Source organism: Cervus elaphus, chromosome X (genome assembly GCF_910594005.1).
Source record: "Cervus elaphus chromosome X, mCerEla1.1, whole genome shotgun sequence".
Classification (NCBI taxonomy): Eukaryota; Metazoa; Chordata; class Mammalia; order Artiodactyla; family Cervidae; genus Cervus; species Cervus elaphus.
Genome location: NC_057848.1, coordinates 157,383,249 through 157,403,374, shown reverse-complemented (window position 1 = coordinate 157,403,374; position 20,126 = coordinate 157,383,249). Strand labels below are relative to the sequence as shown.

The following is a 20,126-nucleotide window of genomic DNA, read 5'->3' as shown; positions in this document are numbered from 1 at the left end:
AAGGGATAGGCTACCCACTCCAGTATTCTTGGGCTTCCTTCATGGCTCAGGTGGTAAAGAATCTGCCTGCAGTGCAGGAGACCTGGGTTCAATCCCTGGGTTGGGAAGATCCCCTGGAGAAGGTAATGGCTACCCACTCCAGTATTCTGGCCTAGAGAATTCCATGGACTATAAGTCCATGGGGTTGCAAAGAGTCGGACATGACTGAGCAACTTTCACTTCACTTCACTTCACCTGGAGATAGCTTCCCAGGTGGTACAGTGCTACAGAATCCAGATGCCAGGGAAGGACACACAAGAGACAGGAGTTTGATCCCTGGGTTGTGAAAATTCCCTGGAGAAGAAAATGACAACCCACTCCAGTATTCTTGCCTGGAATATCCCATGGGCAGAGCAGCCTGGTGAGCTACAGCCCATGGGGTTGCAAAGAGTTGGACACGACTGAGCACACACATGCACACGCACCTGGAGATAACGTCAGATCCTACAGGTTAAGGGCTGAGGCCTACAGGACTGCCCCTGCTTTTAGATGCCAGCCACAAGTCCAGGAAGTCACCTGGGCTTCTGATTAACTGGCTGTAGATTGGAGTTTCTAATGATCTGCTCGTGTTTGATTAATTTCTTAGAGCAGCTCACAGAACTCAAAAGAAGTATTTTACTTCCTAGATTATAACGGTTTGTGGTAAAAGAGTATATTCAGGAACCCGCCAAATGGAAGCGATGTACAGGGCAAGGTATGGGGGAAGGTGGGGGACGTGATCTTCCATGCCTTCTCTGAGACTGCCACTCTCCCCAAATCTCCACCAGAAATTCCATTCCAGGATATATATCCAAAGAAAATGAAAATACTAATTCAAAAAGACACATGTACCTCAGTGTTCATAAGAGCATTATTTACAGTAGCTGAGATGGAAGCAATCTAAGTGTCCACAGACAGATGAATTGATAAAGTTGTGATACACACACACACACACACACCAGAGGAATACTACTCATATTCCATAAAAAGAATGAAATTTTGCCACGTGCAACCGTTGACTTTTTAAACTATTTTATAGTGAAGCATGATAAACAGTTAAGGTATGCAAGGTATCTGGGAGTTGTCACAAAGCCAACACTTATGTAACTTGACCCAGGTGAACACGTAATAACTACGCACCTTCCCCTCAAGTTAGTAGTATATTAAGAGCGGGGAGAAATGGGTGTTTTATGCCCTGAGTTCAGTCAGTACATTTTCTATAAAAAATTTAAAATCAGTATAATTACTGACTAATAGTTGGTTTGTTTTTGTTATCACCATGCATTAATCATTAAAAAAATGTGTATGTGTGTGTTATATGTACTTTACTCTATGTCTCATTTATCTTTCCTTTCCTTATTAGTTGGTGCTTGTTGTATGCACAAAGAGATATATTCCTACATTATCTTTTAGGAGCTTTATTGTTTTGACTTTTACATTGAGATCTGTAATCCATCTGAAGTTAATGTTTGTGTATGGTATGAGTTATAGGTCAAGTTTAATTTTTCCTTTTCCAAATGTCTTAGCACCATTTATTGCAAAGATCACATTTTCCTCACTGATCTGCAGTGACAGGTTTATTGTACAGAAAGCATTCATTACATGTGTAATCTACTTCTGTGCTTTCTGTTCTTGCCTTTCAAATCTGTTTGTCTAATACACTGTCCTAATGACTGTGCTTCATAATAAGTCCTGTTATCTGGAGAGAGAATCTTTTTGTTATTCTTCCAGGTATCTTGTTTTCCTTGGCCATTTGTGTTTCTTAATACATTTTTGAACCAGCCTTTAAATTTCCATTAAAATACCTGTTAGGATTGCTTGGGTTTTTGTTGGATCTCTAGATCAATTTGGGTAGAATTGACATCTTTACAATGTTAAATCTGAAGAACATGGAGCATCCGTTCACTTATTAGGTGTTCTTTAATTTTTAAAAATACTGTTTTCTATAGCTTTCTATATAGAGGATGTCTACTTTTCTTTCTGTTTATTTCTAGGAATTTGATATTTTTGATGGTATTGTAAATGATATTAAAAATTAATTTTCTAAGTTTATTGCTGGTATATTGAAATGCAGTTGATTTTTAAATATTATCTTCTGTATTCCTCAGCTTTGGTAAACTCATTTTTTTTCTGATAGTTCATAGCTTATTTTGGAATTCTTATATATACAGTCTGTGAATAATAGTTTTTTCCCCTTCATTCCCAAGTGTCATGTTTTTGTCCACCTTTCTACTTGTGTGCAATGGAAGGGTTTGCCTCAATTACCCAAGCAGCATTATTGGGAGCAGAAATTTTTCTTAAATAAAAAATTAAAACTGTATTCTATTGTCATTTTTTAATTACCTTTGAATTTAAACCCAAATCCATGGGTACTTCAATAGCCATGAAGTCCAGAGAAAGGTAATAGGATCTTTTCAGACAAGACATCATAAATGTTCCTAAAGGTTGTGTAAACAAATCTTATAAAAATGTTTCTTTTAAATGTTTAAAATTTAGTTTTAGTGGTGGGAACTCTTAATGTGTATCCCAAGGGCTTATATATTAATACTTATCAGTAGCTTAACGAATTTCTCAAAGTGGTGAAGTCACTAGTGAAGCCACAGTTTCCCTCTGATGTACTGTCTTCTTAAGCATCGTTCTTAGAAGTCTCCCACCCAAGGTAGCCCAGGGAGCTCTCCCCTTTGCAGAGGGCATTGGCTTGCCTGGGTATTGCCATGTGGTGCCAGTGGAGATGAATTGCAGGAAGAGCTCTCGGAACTGAGTGGGGGGAGAAGTGGCATTTGAGTGTCAGTATGGGGAAGTGTCAGATAGTGTTTCACAGAGGAAAACTTGGTGGGTTGCAGCTGACGGATCAGAGTCTCATTGCAGCTTGTCCTCTGGCAATGTCAAGTATGCTTCTGTGAGCTGGAGGAGTCTGTGGGCTGCTGTCAGGGAGGTAGTCAGCAGATGCCAAGCAGTCTCAGGAAAGTGATTGCAGCTTAAAACAGACAACCTCTGCAGGGTCATCTCCACGGGGGAGTTCTGTGCCATCCTGGTTGTGGAATTTCATTGGTAACAAAATGGAGCTGTAGAGATGAATCTTTACCAGTTGAGCCACAAGGGAAGCCCAGAGATGGACCAGCAAGAGGCAATTATAACAAGCAAGAGCTGTTTTAACTATTTTGGATCTGTATCGACTATCTTGTAAAATAATCTGTTTCTCAGAATAATTTTAAACACTCTTTAAGAATTTTCTTTTCAAATAAATTATGAGGTGGCTCCTTTTGTAAAACAAGGGTTCGTTTATTAGCATGAATATCTCCTGATCTTTCCTTCTCCACTCCATGCATATTTTATCTACTTATAAAGCTGGGTTTTCATATATAATAATTTTTTTCAGTCACAAGGAGCACTTTAGCAATCAGTAGCTAAGTCTGGTATTTAATTATGGTTCTTTCGGCAGTATATCTTCTCAATTGTGAGCTGTTTTTTGCCCTTGAATGTGGTAGGCTAACTATGGGATGGGCTTCCCAGGTGACTTAGTGGTAAAGAAGCCTCCTGCTAACGCAGGAGATGCGGGTTCAATCCCTGGATTAGCAGGATCCCCTGGAAAAGGAAATGGCAACCCACTCCAGTATTCTTGCCTGGGAAATCCCATGGACAGAGGAGCCTGGCAGACTGCAGTCCATGGGGTCAGTCAGATATTACTGAGCGACTTTCTAAAAATACCTTATCTACTGATTTTTCTCTTTGTTATTAAAGTTTTAAGATCCCAATAAATGAATTACAGGTCAGAGAATATTCAAAATTTGCAAAGGAAAACAGGTACAAAATTTAAGTATGAATAACTATAGAGTCTTTGGTGGGTTTGGGATTAAAAATAACTGAGTAAAAAAAAAAAAACAAAAAAAAACCACAACTGAGTATGCCATGAGACTTTCTTAAATGTCCATACTCCACTCTAGGAATGGTGAATAAAAGCAGGTAACCCTTCGCAAGAGATATTAATTTGAGAAGATTTAGGTTCTTTGAAATACAGAGCTTCAAAAGTTTGTCAGCTTGGTTGATATATTCAACCAGCAAAATTAAGTGGTTTGCTGTTCTCAGGATCTGACTACATCTTTTGTGCTCCAGGTCTGTCTTCTGTCTTCTGCAGTGCCCGTGTAGTATACTTTCTAGTTGATTTTTTTCTTTAAAGGATGATCTGACAGGGTAGGGGAGTAAGGACATGATAAAAGATAGAAAGTGCTGAAAAGAATTTTCATTTATCTCCTTCCTGCTGTCCATAAAGGCATGGGGAATCATTTGTCTCTTTCCCATTTGATTTTCCTTTTTTTCTTCTCTAGAGTTGGGAGAATCTCTTCTAATTTCTTTTAAAAACATTCATCAATAATGACTGTAGTATTCTGAAAAGTTAGATGTACCTCTCAGACATAGGTGTAGAATATCTTTTAAAATGAATTTTTATTGGAGTGTAGTTGATTTACAGTGGTGTGTTAGTTTCTGCTGTACAGCAAAGTGAATCAGTCATGCATAGACATGTATCCACTCTTAGATGATTTTCCCTTGTAGATCACTGCAGAGTACTGAGCAGAGTCTGCTGTGTGGTCCCGTCAGTCCTTGTTAGTTATCCGTTTTATGTACAGTAGTGTGTGCATGTCAATCCCAATCCCCCAGTTTATTCCTCCCCCTTGAAAGTGGCTCAGTTGTGTCCAACTCATTGGGACCCATGGACTGTAGCCCACCAGGCTCCTCTGTCCATGGGATTCTCCAGGCAAGAATACCGGAGTGGGTTGCCATTTCCTTCTCCAGGGGATCTTCCTGACCCAGGGATTGAACCCAGGTCTCCTGCATTGGCAGGCAGATTTTTTGCCATCTGAACCACTAGGAAAGTTCTAAATAATAATCTTCATTGCCACCATCATGTTTTCTTAACATATAATTAATTTCTTAACATTAGTAATTAATTGATAACACTTGGGTTTAGACTCTGTAACTTAACTCTTCTCTCCGTATTTTTATGTTTTGAAAATGAAACTTCATTTTATTTTCCATAGTTCAGGAAAAATACTTCCATGTGTAATCCTTTGACTTGACTTTGTGTGTGTGTCTTGTTTCTGTGGTTTCTTTCATGAAATCTTTTAGGGCTAAAGGTAATTGAAGTGCATTTGCTTTTTTCCACCTCAAATAAATGCTTTACAAATATACCTCAACAATTCTGGTTATAGCTGACTCTTTGATTTGTTAGTTCTTGGTTTTTGTCTTGGTACAGCAGAAGATGACTTACTTTATACAGTAAGTTGAAGGTATCTTTACTTATACGACTGTAAATTATCAGTAATGTTGATAGTGTAATGCAATTTAGAAGTGGTTCTAGATTTAGTATAGTTCTAAATTGTTTAGACTGAGTAGAAAATTTCCAAGTGATATTGTTTAACTTAATAAAATAACAGTGCTTTGCAGGTAATTTAATTATCATTGGAACTGGCAAGACTAAAATATTGCTTGCTTTATTTACTTTATTTATTATAAATACTTTATTTACTTCAATAAAAATATTGCTCTTAAAATGCTAGTGACATTTCATAAATCTATTATTCCGTTTGGTTCCTGACATAAATTACTTGTCTCATTTGGGGAGTATCTTTAAGCACAAGCTCATTAATTGAGATGATAAATCCCACTTTCTTGAGATGTTAGCCTTCTTATTTCTGTCATCTGTTGTGTTAAATGAATCTTATTTAATTACTAATAATAGTTATTTTCTTATTAATGGCTGCTATGCATCAGAGGCTCTATTGATAATAACCTTGAATCCTCACCTGTAAGGAGGTAGTGTTAGTCCCTCTTAGTGAATGAGAAAAGAGACTTAAAGAGGTTAAATAATTTGCTCATGGTCACATAATTAATGAAGGTTGACACCTCGATGTGTTAGTATTCTCAGAAAGATGGACAGAGGGTTCCAGGTAGAGGAAGGGTTTGTGCCAATGAGCAGTGCACTTGGCCTGATTGTTCATTATCTTAATTGGTCTTGGATTATTGAAATAATATTTTATCTTCTGAGAAGGACATATTAAAGTGTAGAAGCTGAAAGAAAATTCACTTTTGATTTTAAAAGTTATTAGGATATGCTAGCTTACGTTAACATAGTTATTTCATATGTTTGCATAATTAAAAATAGGTAATAGATGCTATTTACATTCAGAATGTGCAAGGGTTTCTTTTTTTTGTTGGTTTTTTATCTTTATTTTTTTCATTTTTTTTTATTAGTTGGAGGCTATATGCAAAACAGAACAAGGGTTTCTTTAAAATACTGAATCTTGTGTCTAGATTAAGTAAAGTGGGAGTTATTTCAAGGAAAATGGTAATGCCAGGTGGAAGAGCAGGCACTGTGGTCACCAGGAAGCTGTCTAGTTTTCCCACCTACTCTGTTGTGAATGGGGAGAGGGCCCTTCAGTTAAGCTAAAGCAGAGCTCCTCCTCAGAAGCTGATTTGGACACCTGTGATATAAGCTTTGTTTTCTCATTCATATAATGAATGGGTAGGGTTTATTATACCTTCAAGATTCTGTGATTCCCTGAATAAGAAGATGGTAGTTTGTATTTCAGAGGGCTTTACATATCATTTGTATGGAATTTTTTAAGAGTAAGTTAGTACTGTGGCACTGTAAAGTACAATATATTGTGGGTAGGCCACATACAGATAGTAATTGACAGTAATATTGTTTACAAGCTCATCCTCTGTCAGTTACTGTAAGCCCCATAAATATGTATAGTCAATTCCTAATTATTTAAGAATTGTTAAGATGGTTTGTCCTAAACCCATTTCTTTCCCCTGTATCTTTCTTTTAGAAATGTGAATCATGGGACTTCTCTGGTGGTCCAGTTGTTAAGACTCCATGCTTCCAATGGAAGGGATGCAGGTTCCATCCCTTGTCAAGGAACTAAGATCCCACATGCCACACGGGCCAGCCAAAAAGTAGAAATGTGGATCATTATTCTCTCTCATTTGAGAGGCAGAAAAGAGTTGAAATGCAGATACAAGATATAATTGTGATGTGATATCTAGTTTCTAGGAGATGATGATTTATCTAAAGGAAATAGATATGTATGCAAACAATAAATGTTTAAATAAGGATATAATGAATGTTATGTAAGTGTTGTATGTAAGAATTTATAAACTAGCCTTTAAAATTTTTATTATGGGTATGTATTAGTTAATCTTAACCAAAAAAAAGACAGAATTTATAGAGAATAATTTCTAGCTAGGCTGAACAGAGAGAAAGTAATAATTTACTTGATTTTTAAGAAAATGATGGCTAATATTTCAGTTGGCAAAGACTGGTGCCAGGGGTGGGGAAGTGATTGGAACAAAGGTATAAAAGTGGGAAACTGAAAAGGCATATTCTAGCTGTTGATTAGTAGGTGTAGTTGATTTGGAGCCAAGAATTCTTAAAGTGGAGTAGTAGATGATTGTCAAAAATTATAGTTAAATTCACAGGAAAACAATTGCCAAAGGTAATAGTTAATTTCAGATTAAGTAACATAACTGTCCAGAGCCTCAATTTTCCCTGCTGTAAATTAAGGTCAGATGAGATGATCCCTCACCTATTTAATAGGTGTTCAGTAGATATTTGTTGAACGAATAAGTGAGTGAGCAAATGAGTGAGTGAGTGAAAGAGATGTCTTTAGCTATTTTCCTTGACATCAGTGCCTTAGAAATTTGGAATTTTGATAGGCAGTGGGAAATTAACAGTTTTTGATAGTTAAATGATATAACAACTTTAGTCTAAAAAGAATAAGTCATGGTTTTTTCCTATAAATAATGGTTATATGTTTTAAAAATTTGTTTTTCTTATTTGCAAAGCAGGAATGGAGACACACACAGACTTGAATAATAAATGTATGGATACCAGGGGGGATGAGGGGGGTAGGATGACCTGGGAGATTGGCATTGACATATATATACTACTACATATAAACAGATAACTAATGAGAGCGTGCTGTCTATAGCACAGGGAACTCTGCTCGGTGCTCTGTGGTGACCTAAATGGGAAAGAAATCCAAAACAGAGAGGATATATGTATATCTATAGCTGATTCACTTTGCTGTACAGCAGAAAGTTAACATTGTAAAGCAACTATACCCCAATTAAAAAAGAAAGAAATGAAGAAAAAAAATAGTTTCTTTCTATAGGAATCAGTGGATCCCTGTCTGGACTATGAATTGTGAGGGTGCTTTTAACACTTAAAATATTGAGTCTTAAATGTGTTAAGTATTTTTGTATAAAAATATTTAAAAAGTGAATGTGAGAGTTTATAAAGTTTTACAGCAGTTTAACATTTTTACTGTATTTTGCAACATAATTCACATGAGATTAAAAAAAAAGCAAAGTAGACTTTTATTCTAAATAGTGTGAGAACCTCTGATCTAAATGGTTCCAAAGTTTTTGGCTTTGGGTAGATGAAATGCCATGATTACATGAACTGATCTTTTTCCAAGTTACCTTTTTTTAAGGATTCTAAAAGAGTGTGATTTTAATGTATTCATCTAAAAAGTGACTTCATAATGGAGCCTAAGAATAACGATTGTTGCTGCTGTTCAGTTGCTCAGTCATGTCTGAGTCTTTGTGACCCCGTGGACTGCAGCATGCCGGGCTTCCCTGTCCTTCTCCGTCTCCTGGAGCTTGCTCAAACTCATGTCCATTGACCTGGTGATGCCATTCAACCATCTTGTCTTCTGTCATCCCCTCCTCCTCCTGTCTTCAATCTTTCCCAGCATCAGGGTCTTTTCTAATGAGTCAGTTCTTCGCATCAGGTGGCCAAAATATTGGAGGTTCAGCATCAGTCTGTCCAATGAATATTCAGGACTGATTTTCTTTAGGATGGACTGGTTGGATCTTCTTGCAGCCCAAGGAACTCTCAAGAATCTTCTCCAACACCACAGTTCAAAAACATCAGTTCTTCGGCGCTCAGCCTTCTTTATTCAATTCTCACATCTATACATGACTACTGGAAAAACCGTAGCTTTGACTGTATGGACCTTTGTTGGCAAAGAAATGTCTCTGCTTTTTAGTACACTGTCTAGGTTTGTCATAGATTTTCTTCCAAGGAACAAGCATCTTCTAACCTCATGGCTGCAGTCACCATCTACAGTGGTTTTGGAGCCCAAGAAAATAAAGTCTCTCACTGTTTCCATTGTTTCCCCATCTATTTGCCATGAAGTAATGGGATTGGATGCCATGATCTTAGTTTTTTGAATGTTGAGTTTTAAGCCAACTTTTTCACTTGCCTCTTTCACTTTCATCAAGAGGCTCTTTAGTTCTTTGCTTTCTGCCATAAGGGTGGTGTCATCTGCATATCTGAGGTTATTGATATTTCTCCCGGTAATCTTGATTCCATCTTGTGCTTCATCCAGCCCAGCATTTCACATGATGTACTCTGCATATAAGTTAAATAAGCAGGGTGACAATATATAGTCTTGATGTACTCCTTTCCCAATTTGGAACCAGCCTGTTGTTCCATGTCCGGTTCTAACTGCTGCTTCTTGACCTGCATACAGATTTCTCAGGAGGCAAGTAAGGTGGTCTGGTATTCCCATCTCTTGAAGAATTTTCCACAGTTTGTTGTGATCCACACAGTCAAAGGCTTTAGTGCAGTCAATGAAGCAGAAGTAGATGTTTTTCTGGAACTCTCTTGCTTTTTCTGTGATCCAGCGGATGTTGGCAGTTTGATCTCTGGTTCCTCTGCCTTTCTAAATCCATCTTGTACATTTGGAAGTTCTTGGTTCATGTTCTGGTGAAGTTTAGCTAAAAGGATTTTGAGCATTACCTTGCTAGCATGTGAAATGAGTGTAATTGTGTGGTAGTTTGAACGTTCTTTGGCATTGCCCTTCTTTGGGATTGGGGTGAAAACTGACCTTGTCCAGTCCTGTGGCCACTGTTGAGTTTTCCAAATTTGCTGGCATATTGAGCACAGCACTTTAACAGCATTATCTTTTAGGATTTGAAATAGCTCAGCTGGGATTCCATCACCTCCACTAGCTTTGTTCGTAGTGATGCCTCTTAAGGCCCAGTTGAATATAACCCATAGGGCAGGTTTTCTTGATGAAACTACCTTAAGTTGGAAATAAAGTTAAATCTTGAGATTCTCATATTCTCAATTTGTATGATATATATTTCTTACTATTAACCTGAAGTTCAAGTTTGTATTCATTCAGCTCTCCATGATACTACTGTATTTTGCAGTATAAAATTTCCCATTAATAAATGACAATTAGATAAGACCCAATAATTGTCAGTCATGTAGTATTGTTTTCCACATGCTCCTCTATATTCCCAATTTCAGTCATCTAGACTTCTCCATTTCTCATTAATCAACTATTTTTAAATTGGCACTGTGTCTTTTCAGTACACCTCCTAAATAACTCAAATTTATCCACCTTTCTCTCTTCACTGCTGCTTCAGTTGAGATTTTCATTCTTTTGTGCCTGGCCTCCATCAATCAGTAGCTTTCTGATTAGTGTCTCTGCCCTAACCTGCCTCCATAGTGATTTTTCTGAAACATAACACTGATAAATACACATCTAAAAAGCTTCTCGATTTACTATTGTCTATGGCAGTAGCCTTGAAATGTCCTGTGCAGCAGTTGAATCTTTTCTTAAAATATAGGGACACATACCTGTGGCATGGCATTCAAGGCCTTTAATGATTTAGTTCCTGCCTCATCCTTGTCATCCCTGGACCTGTGCCCTAGATTTCAGAGAAGCTGAATGTCTTGAGTTCTACAATCACTCCTTGTTTTTGTTTTTTGGAGTTTTTTGGCTTATTTTAGCAAGAACTTTTCCTGGAATACCTCTACCATTATATCTGTTTCATATTCTGTTCTTGTCTGAAGAATGTCACCTGAATCTCCTGAGTGGTAAGAGTGTGTGCTAATGGATGAGTTCTCACAGAGGTCCCTAGATGATGACATCAGGATGGGGCCAGGTCATCAGAAGGACTAGCCATGATTAGGTTAGAACTTTCAGCCCCCTCATCCTACCCCCACTTCTGGGGAGAAGAGGGGGCCAGAGATTGAATTCAATTACCAGTGACCAGTGATTGAATCAATTGTGCCTACATGATAAAACCACCATGAAAACCCCTTAAACAATAGGTTTTGGGGAGCTTCTGGGTTGGTGAACACACTGAAGTGCTGGGAAGGTGCTGTACCCTAGGAGGGCATGGGACCTTTGCCCCTCTTCCCTCCACCCCTGCAACCCCCTTTGCATCCCTTCAATTTGGCTGTTGCTGAGTTATATCCTCTATAACAAACGAGTAATGGTTTAAATAAAGCATTTCTTGAGTTCTGAGTCATTCTAGGGAATTATCAAACCTGAGGAAGGGTTTGTGGGAACCTCCAAATTTTTTTAGCTAAGTAGGACAGAAGTGCAGATGGCCTGGGGACTGGGTACTTGTGACTGGCATCTACAGTGACAGAAATTTGTGGGACTGAACCGTTAAACCTGTGGAGTCTGATGTTAATTAACTCTGGGTAGTTGGTGTTTGATTGTAGCATGCCCAGGTATTAGAGATTTGGTGTTGGAAAGGTGCCACATATTTGGTGTCAGGGTGACTTAACCTCAGTTTACAAATGGAAGCAAACCAAAGCTTCAAGAGACTGCTCAGCTTATTATTAAATTAGTACGTGGGAGTGCTGTAATTCAAGAGTCCTCTTAACCATATCTTGTTTTAATAATAATGTCCTTGAGGGAATGAACCTTCCTTTTCTTCTAACATATTAATTTTTTTTATTATTTATTAGTCATGTGTTCAAGTCTCTTGAACTTAATTGAATGCTTTCATCAATTAATGGCCTTGATAAAATTGCTTGTAATTTTGACTGTTATTTGTTTGGCCAAAGTGATGTTACTTATCCTTGAAAAGTTATCAGGACAAACAGCTGGGGGAGTGCAAGCTCTTAAGCTTGATTTTTTTTTTCTTTAGTTCCTTCTGTATTTTAAATAGGACACAAATATCTCTGTAAATAAAAATAACTTCCTCCCAACCCATTTGGAAAATATCCCAGACTTCCTCTTCATGCCTTGCAAAGTTGCTGCTGTCTAGTCTTTGTTACTATTTGTTATTTCCCTTTAAAATAAGTGACCCTCCTAGGAATAGCTTAATCACCAGATGTTTGGCCAGCAGTATTCCACTTATTCTGGTTTTGTAGTTCTGAAATAGACTTGAAAGGTAATCACTGCATTCCTTCTCTAGTTCTAAAATGATTTTACTCAATTGCTCTTGAAACTTACCTTGGTAAGTGATTTGGAGCCAAAATGAAAAGAGAGAGGATAGGATATATATATTTTATATATATATATATATATATATATATATATATATATATATATATATATATTTTATACTGGTCTTTTATGAATTGATAATTATTCACTGAGAATTTTCACACTCATTTTCAGTTTGAGAGGTTCTGAGTGTTTAGAAATGAAATTGTGGGAGTTCCAACAGAGGATCCTTATTTTTTAACTGAGGAAATGAAAGTTGTCAAGGTCAACCATAAAGTTGGTACTTTGGCTTGGTAAGAGACACCCAGGATTTAGAGTCTTTCTGATGTAATTTTCAGCCTACCATGAATCTGGAGAATTGATAACATCAGTCTGTGACAGCAGTAATATTGTTTAGCCTGGAAGCAACCTTTGTGAATTTTCCAGATTATTGACAGTGTTTGAAAGTATTTGATATCTTTAGGACCAATATACTCTGCCATGTACTTTTATCTTTTTCAATTAGTAGATATTTCAAATTTCCAAAAATATAAATAAACCTCCTTTTTCAAATATATATAGAAAGAATGTACAAAACAGATATAAGTGGTATTTAATTAGAATAGAATTTTAAGCATAATTTTGATTTATTGGAAAATAAATTGAGAAAATTCAAATTTGTGAAATGCTATATTAGAGTATTTAATTTCCATCTCTAGCTTAAAACACCTGAATGGATGTACCATAATTCATTTAACCAGGCCTCTCTTGATATTTAGGTAGTTTCCATTCTTACTGCTGTTATACACAATGCTGCAGTGAATAAAATATGTTTATCATGTATATGTGTATCTGTTTTCTGAGGATAAATTCCTAGAAATATAATTTCTTTGTCATTAGAATGTATTTGTTTTTAGTTTTGAAAGATGTCAAATTGGTTTCCAAAAAAATTGTATCAGTATATATACATTCCCACCAGCAATATATGAGCAAGCTTAATTCCCTCATGCTCTCATCAACATGGTATGTTAGTTTTGGTCTTTGCTAATCTGAAAAATTATATCTCAGTATAGTTTGAATCTTCAGTTTTTATTATATCTAAAGTCAAGTAACTTTTTATATGTTTAAGAGGCATTTGTGTTTCCTCTTCTGGAACTATTTGTTCATATCACTTTGCCCATTTAAAAAATTGGGTTTCTGCCCCTCTTATTGAGCAATAGGTTCCTTTTATGTGTTATGGTTTTACCTTTTTGTGATGTAAGTTGCAGATTCTTTTCCTCATTTTTAAATTTCTCTTTTCCCTTTGATTTTTGCCTTTTTCATTTTATGGGTATGTAAACTCAAACTTAACATGCCTAAAATGGAATCTTGAATTTCTTCCCTTCCCTTAATTTGCTCTTCTTCTAGTTTTCCTCACATCAGGAAGCAACAACCTTCATCTACTCAGAGCCCAAGTGCCAAACCCAGAAGTTATCTTTGATTTCTTTTCCCCTCACTTCCCCTCTCTAATCCATTCCCAGATGTATTGGCTTCCTATCCAAATATATCCTGAATCTATCCATCTCTCTTCATGGGTACCTATTTATAGTCCATCCTGCCCTTATCCTTTCACCTGGGTGGTTGCAATGGCTCCCTAGTTGTTATACCCCCAAATTGATAGCTCCCTTTCGAGGCACAGAGCCCTTCTCTACTCTGTAGGTTGTGTGATCTTTTCAAAATGAAAATCATCTGATTGTCATTCTACCCCCAAACCCACCTCCCATTCTTGTTCAAAACCCTCCAGTGACTCTGTCTCACGATGAAGGTAAAACTACTTAAACAACTTGCTCTTTCTCCAGCCTCACCTTGTACTGGGTTATTAACCACCCAACCCTTGCTATCTTCAAGTCTTTTCTGTCTGCCATGTTCCCTCCTCAGTTGGGACTTTTGCATAAATCATTCCTCCTCTGAAGTTTATATCTGATTGTCCTGGAGATCTCAGCTCACTGAAACTTTTCTCTGGAAAAGCCAACCCTCCCTAATTAGGTAGAAAACCTCGTACAAGCCCTTGTAGAGCTTATATCTCTTTTTCATAGCACTTGTATTTGCAATTTACACTTACTGTATGATTCTTTGATAAACTCCCTGAGATAAGGGGTTTTGTTTATTTTCTTTACCAATATGTTCTCAGTGTCTGTCATTGTGCCTGGCATATAGTTAACTCTCAAGACATATTGAATGATTGCTTACTTTTAAGTTCTTAGCTTTGGAGTTTGAAGAATATATCGATCTACCCTTTCTGAAAAAATATGACTATATTTGCTCTAGGTCAGTCTTTGTTCTCTTTTTTTCCCTGTGGCTTTCCCAAGACCACTGAGGTTCACAGTCTGATCTCCAAAGTCTTAAAGCATTTCAGATATGAAATGTGCCTAGGCCAATGGTCTTGAATTCATTTGAAGTCCATAGGTATTCTTCAATGGTTTTGGCTTTCAGTTCCTTCTCTTTTTTTTCCATCTGGGAAGGGAGTGTGTTTTGTTTGGTTGGTGAGGGGTTTTTGGTTTGTTTGTTTTTAATTTTTGGGGGGGTTGTTTTCTAGTCGCTCAGTCGTGTCTGACTCTGCGACCACATGGACTGCAGCACACCAGGCTCCCCCGTCCTTCGCTATCTCTCCCAGTTTGCTCGAATTTATGTCCATTGAGTCGGTGATGCTATCTAACCAAATTGTCCTCTGCCGCCCCCTTCTCCTTTTGCCTTCAGTCTTTGCCAACATCAGGATCTTTTCCAATGAGTCTGCTCTTCCAGTCAAGTGACCAAAGAATTGGAGCTTCAGCTTCAGCATCAGTCCTTCCAATGAATATTCAGAGTTGATTTCCTTTAGGATTGACTGGTTTGATCTTACAGTCCAAGGGACTCTCAAGAGGCTTCTCCAGCACTGCAATTCCAAAGCATCAGTTCTTCAGTGTTCAGTCATTTTTATGGTCCAACTTTCACATCCGTACATGACTACAGTAAAACCATAGCTTTGGCTTATATGGTGCTTTGTCAACCAAGTGATGTCTCCACTTTTTAATACATTGTCTAGGTTTGTCATAGCTTTCCTTCCGAGGAGCAAGTGTCTTAATTTCATGGCTGCAGTCACCATCCACAGTGCTTTTGGAGCCCAAGAAAATAAAATCTGTCACTGTTACCACTTTTTCCCCTTCTCTTTGCCTTGAAGTGATGGGACCAGATGCCATGATCTTAGCTTTTTGAATGTTGAGTTTTAAGCCAGCTTTCTCACGCTCCTCTTTTACCCTCATCAAGAGGCTCTTTAGTCCTCTTTGCTTTCTGCCATTAGAGTGGTATCATCTGCATATCTGAAGTTGTTGATGTTTCTCCTGGCAGTCTTGATTCCAGCGTGATTCATCCAGCCTGGCATTTCGCATGATTGTAGTAGTAGAGGACAATAACAGACCACATTTTCTGATCCACATCAACACAGTAAAATCTAGGTGGTTCTTAACTTCTGTAAGTTTGCTCTAAATTCAGTTATTTAAAATTTAGTGATCAAAACAAGTTACCCCGTAAAAACCATGATAAAATTGATACATTTTCATGCAAGGGCTTTCAAAACCTTTTAAACCAATAGTGTTTCTTAAATAGTACAATGTTAGTGTGAACTCTGGATTTCTCTGATCCCAGTTTATTTCTTTTTTTTTTAAATCTGAACCTTGAGGTCCTCAGATTCTCAGGAAGGGCTGGGAGTTTAACAGGTTTGGCAGTACTAGGAGAAATATCAGGTAACTGGGTAAGAGATACGTTGACTTGGTACTGGATTCCCTAACTTGTGGAAAGACCGTAAGGGTAAAGGGGAGGCAAGATACATGTTTCACAATTAGAAATTTTTATTCTATTAAACTGTGTGTATATTGCTCATGATAGTCAAATATCAGTTTGATTTAATTATGAGAACTGAATTACAGAGAATGGATTGGTAGATCAGATTACTCTTCACTATTGGAGGAATAAAGCAAAATGAAGGTCCTATTAATTGTGTCAGATGGTCCTATTTAGGAAGAAAACTAAGTAGGAGTGCATTATCTCTTCACTTACAGTCAACATGGAGAATTCTCTGTAAGAGAGTAGGGTGTTTTCTCATAAGGGTGTGCTTTCCACGGAAATGATTTCTTTCCATGCATGGATCACGAGTTTCAAATTTCAAACCATTTGAACTCTCTTATTATAGCAGAAGTTTTGTTGTGTACCACATCCATTCCTGTCCAATTTCAGTGACAAAATGATTCTCTCATTTGTATGTATAAAAACAATGCCAGAAATGAAAACAAAACTCATGATTCATCTGATTTTGTACTTTTCTTTCAGAAGAAGAAAAGAGCCATTGAGATGAAGATTATAATTTCAGCAACAAAGGAAACATTTAAGGCTCAGGCAGCCCTTAAATTCAATACTAGTAATATATGAAATAAATTATAAGCCTTACATTTCTCTCAGTTCTTATAGGTACGTACTTGCCAATGCAGAGACAAGATTCCTTAATTTTAGGTGTATTTCTTAGTTCAAGATGGGGGTTTAGTCACTTAGTTGTGTCCGACTTTGCGAACACACTCAGTCATGTCTGACTCTTTGCTTCCCCGTGGACTGTATCCTGCCAGGCTTCTCTGTCCATGGGATTTCCCAGGCAAGAATATTGGAGTGGGTTGCCATTTCCTTCTCCAGGGGATCTTCCCAACACAGGAATTGAACCTGGGTCTCTTGCATTGCAGGCAGTTTCTTTACCAACTGAGCTAAAGACAAATCTACTTTAAAAATCATCCTGGGGAGGGAGGTGGGAGAGGGGTTCAGGATGGGGAACACATGTAAATCCATGGCTGATTCATGTCAATGTATGGCAAAAACCACTACAATATTGTAAAGTAACTAGCCTCCAACTAATAAAAATAAATGAAAAAAAAAGTGCTAAAAAAAAATAAAAATAAAATTCATTCTGTTATTTACAAAGTTAATAGTAATCAAAAGCTCAAACAATTTTTGAGAGATTCTTACAATCTTTTTATTGGAAGGGACCTTAGAGGACATCTACTTTAGTACATGACTCTTGTACATGACTCTCTAGCACGGCCAGGCTACACTGCTTCCAGTGGCCTCTTCCTGCCCCCTGCAGGTCCCCTGCTAGTCTTCTCTGCTTTGGATTACAGGTCTTCTCTGCTCCTTGATTTTATTAAGCTCTCTAGGACTCTGTAACTTCCCTGGTGGTTCAGACGGTAAAGCGTCTGCCTACAATGCTGGAGACCTGGGTTCGATCCCTGGGTCAGGAAGATCCTCCAGATAAGAAAATGGCAACCCACTCCGGTATTCTTGCCTGGGAAATCTCATGGACAGAGGAGCCTGGCAGGCTACGTCCATGGGGAGGCAAAGAGTCAGACACGACTGAGTGACTTCATTTCAAGACTCTGTACTGCCTTGAACGCTCTTCTCACATCCCTGTTCCTATGACTTGCTTCTTGACATTAAGCAGATTTCAATGAAATTTCACCTCCCCATACAGGCCTTTCCCAGACTACCTTATCTACCTGCCCACCCCCCTGCCCCTTTCAATCTCCAAAACTCTCTACCATATGACTGTTTTCTTTCCTTCATAATAATTGTCACTATCTGGAATGATCATGTTTGTTTGTTTATTGTCTGTCTTCCTCATTGTCTCCATGAGAGCAGGGGCTGTGTTTGTCTCCTGAAGCATCTCTGGTGGGCTGTCCCAGTGTAGGTGTCTGACAGATATTTATAGAATGAATGAGTAACCATCAATGGTTCATCATTGTGCGAATCACTGCTGCACTGATATGTCTGCTTTTTACCACTTTTCTACCACTGATCTTAGTTATTCCCCCTGAAATAACCCAAATCACCTGCTTGATTCCCTCTTTTTCAAAGAGTTTTCACACACTGGGATGCCAGTCATCTCTCATTGAGGCGTATCTTGTCCAGTTTCCTCACCAGCTCCTCGTCTGGCATGATTTTGGAGTGTGGGCATCATCCAGATTATCTGTCACTGGGAGTTTTTGGTTTTGCTGTTGATACCCAACACTAGACACATGGGATTATATGGAGTCTGGAGAGAGAGAGTTCAGTTAAATTTTTTTTTGATGTAATATTGAAATGCTCTATCTTTGATAAAAATTATCTTTTGCCTACATATAAGTGCCATGAAACTATTGAAATGCTCTATCTTTGATAAAAATTATCTTTTGCCTACATATAAGTGCCATGATATCATTATCAGAATTACTTTTGACTTGTTAAAACCTTGTTTTATTGTGAAATACAACACAGAAGTAGGTAAAACAAATTTACACTCTAATGTATATTTAGCTATCACTCAAGTCAAGAAATAGAATATTACCAGTGTCCCAGAAAGCCCTCTTATGTTATCATTCTCAACTCCTCCCTGGAGCTAATTAATATCCTCATTTTTAAAAGAAACACTTCCTTGATTGCTTATTTTTTTAATAGATTTACCACTTATATATGCATATCTAGCCAATATAGTTTGTAATTCAGCTTTACCTGTTATAAAACTATGTATAAATGAAATCAAGATTGCTCTGAGAAATATCAACAACCTCGGACATGGAGATGATACCACTCTGATGGCAGAAAGCAAGAAGAACTAAAGAGCCTCTTGATACAGGTGAAAGAGGAGAGTGAAAAAGCTGGCTTAAAACTCAACATTCAAAAATCTAAGATCATGGCATCCAGTCCCATCACTTCATGGTAAATAGAAGGGGAAAAGTAGAAGAAATGACAGATTTTATTTACTTGGGCTCCAGAATCACTGGGGATAGTGACTGCTGCCATGCAGTGAGAAGACACTTGCTCCTTGGAAGGAAAGCTATGACAAACCTAGACAGTGTATTAAAAAGCAGACAGATCACTTTGACGACAGAGGTCCGTATAGTTAAAGCTGTGGTTTTTTTCAGTAGTCGTGTACAGATGGTAAGAGCTGGCCCATAAGAAAGGCTGAGCGCCGAAGAGTTGATGCTTTTGAACTGTAGTGCTAGAGAAAACTCTTGAGAGGCCCTTGGACTGCAAGGAGTCAAACCAGTCCATCCTAAAGGAAATCAACCATGAATATTCACTGGAAGGACTGATGCTAAAGCTGAAGCTCCAATCCTTTGGCCACCTGAAGTGACGAGCCGACTTACTGGAAAAGACCCTGATGCTGGGAAAGATTGAGAGCAAAAGGAGAAGGGGGTGGCAGAGGATGAGATGGTTAGATAGCATAACCAACTCAATGGACATGAATTTGAGGAAACTCTTAAGAGATAGTGAAGGACAGGGGAGCCTGATGTGCTGCAGTCCATGGGATTGCAAAGAGTTGGACAGACTGAGTGACTTAACGACAGCAACACTACAAGCTTAGTTGCTTAAAACAGCACCCATATATTACCTCACAGTTCTGTAGATCAGAAGTCTGGGATGGTATGGCTGGGTTCTCTGCTTAAGGTAACACTGATATAAAGCTAGAGTTTAGTGTGTTGATTGGGGCTGAGTTCTCATTTGTCCTTGATTAGTTACAAAGTTGATTTCTGAGATCCAGCTCTTTTTGATCTCTCTATTTTTGTGTGTTTTCTATTTCATGAACTTCTGCTCTTATTTCTTTCTTTATATTTTCTTTGGATTTATTTTACTGTTCTTTTTAAAAAAAAAAAACCTCTTGAGATTGATGCTTAGTTTATTTTTTATATTTTGTGATATAGGCATATATAAGGCTTTTGATTACCTCCCTAAGCATTGTTTTAATTTCTCATGAATTTGTATTTTTGTTATTTTTAAATGTTTATTATGATTTCTTCTTTGACTGACATAAATTATTTTAAGAATGTTGTT

General features: G+C 37.6%; 1 protein-coding gene across 3 annotated transcripts in view; it reads left to right on the top strand.

The window, feature by feature from the left end:
• The window catches only part of CDKL5 (cyclin dependent kinase like 5), a 174,211-nt gene that overhangs the window by 27,362 nt on the left and 126,723 nt on the right, over window positions 1-20,126 (top strand). Inside the window, exon 2 of one of the 3 annotated variants that reach the window (XM_043895531.1) lies at window positions 16,605-16,742. The exons of the other annotated variants lie outside the window; for them this stretch is intronic. The gene's annotated coding sequence lies outside the window, so the exon portion shown is untranslated. The remainder of the gene's footprint in view (window positions 1-16,604; window positions 16,743-20,126) is intronic. 3 annotated transcript variants of the gene reach the window in all.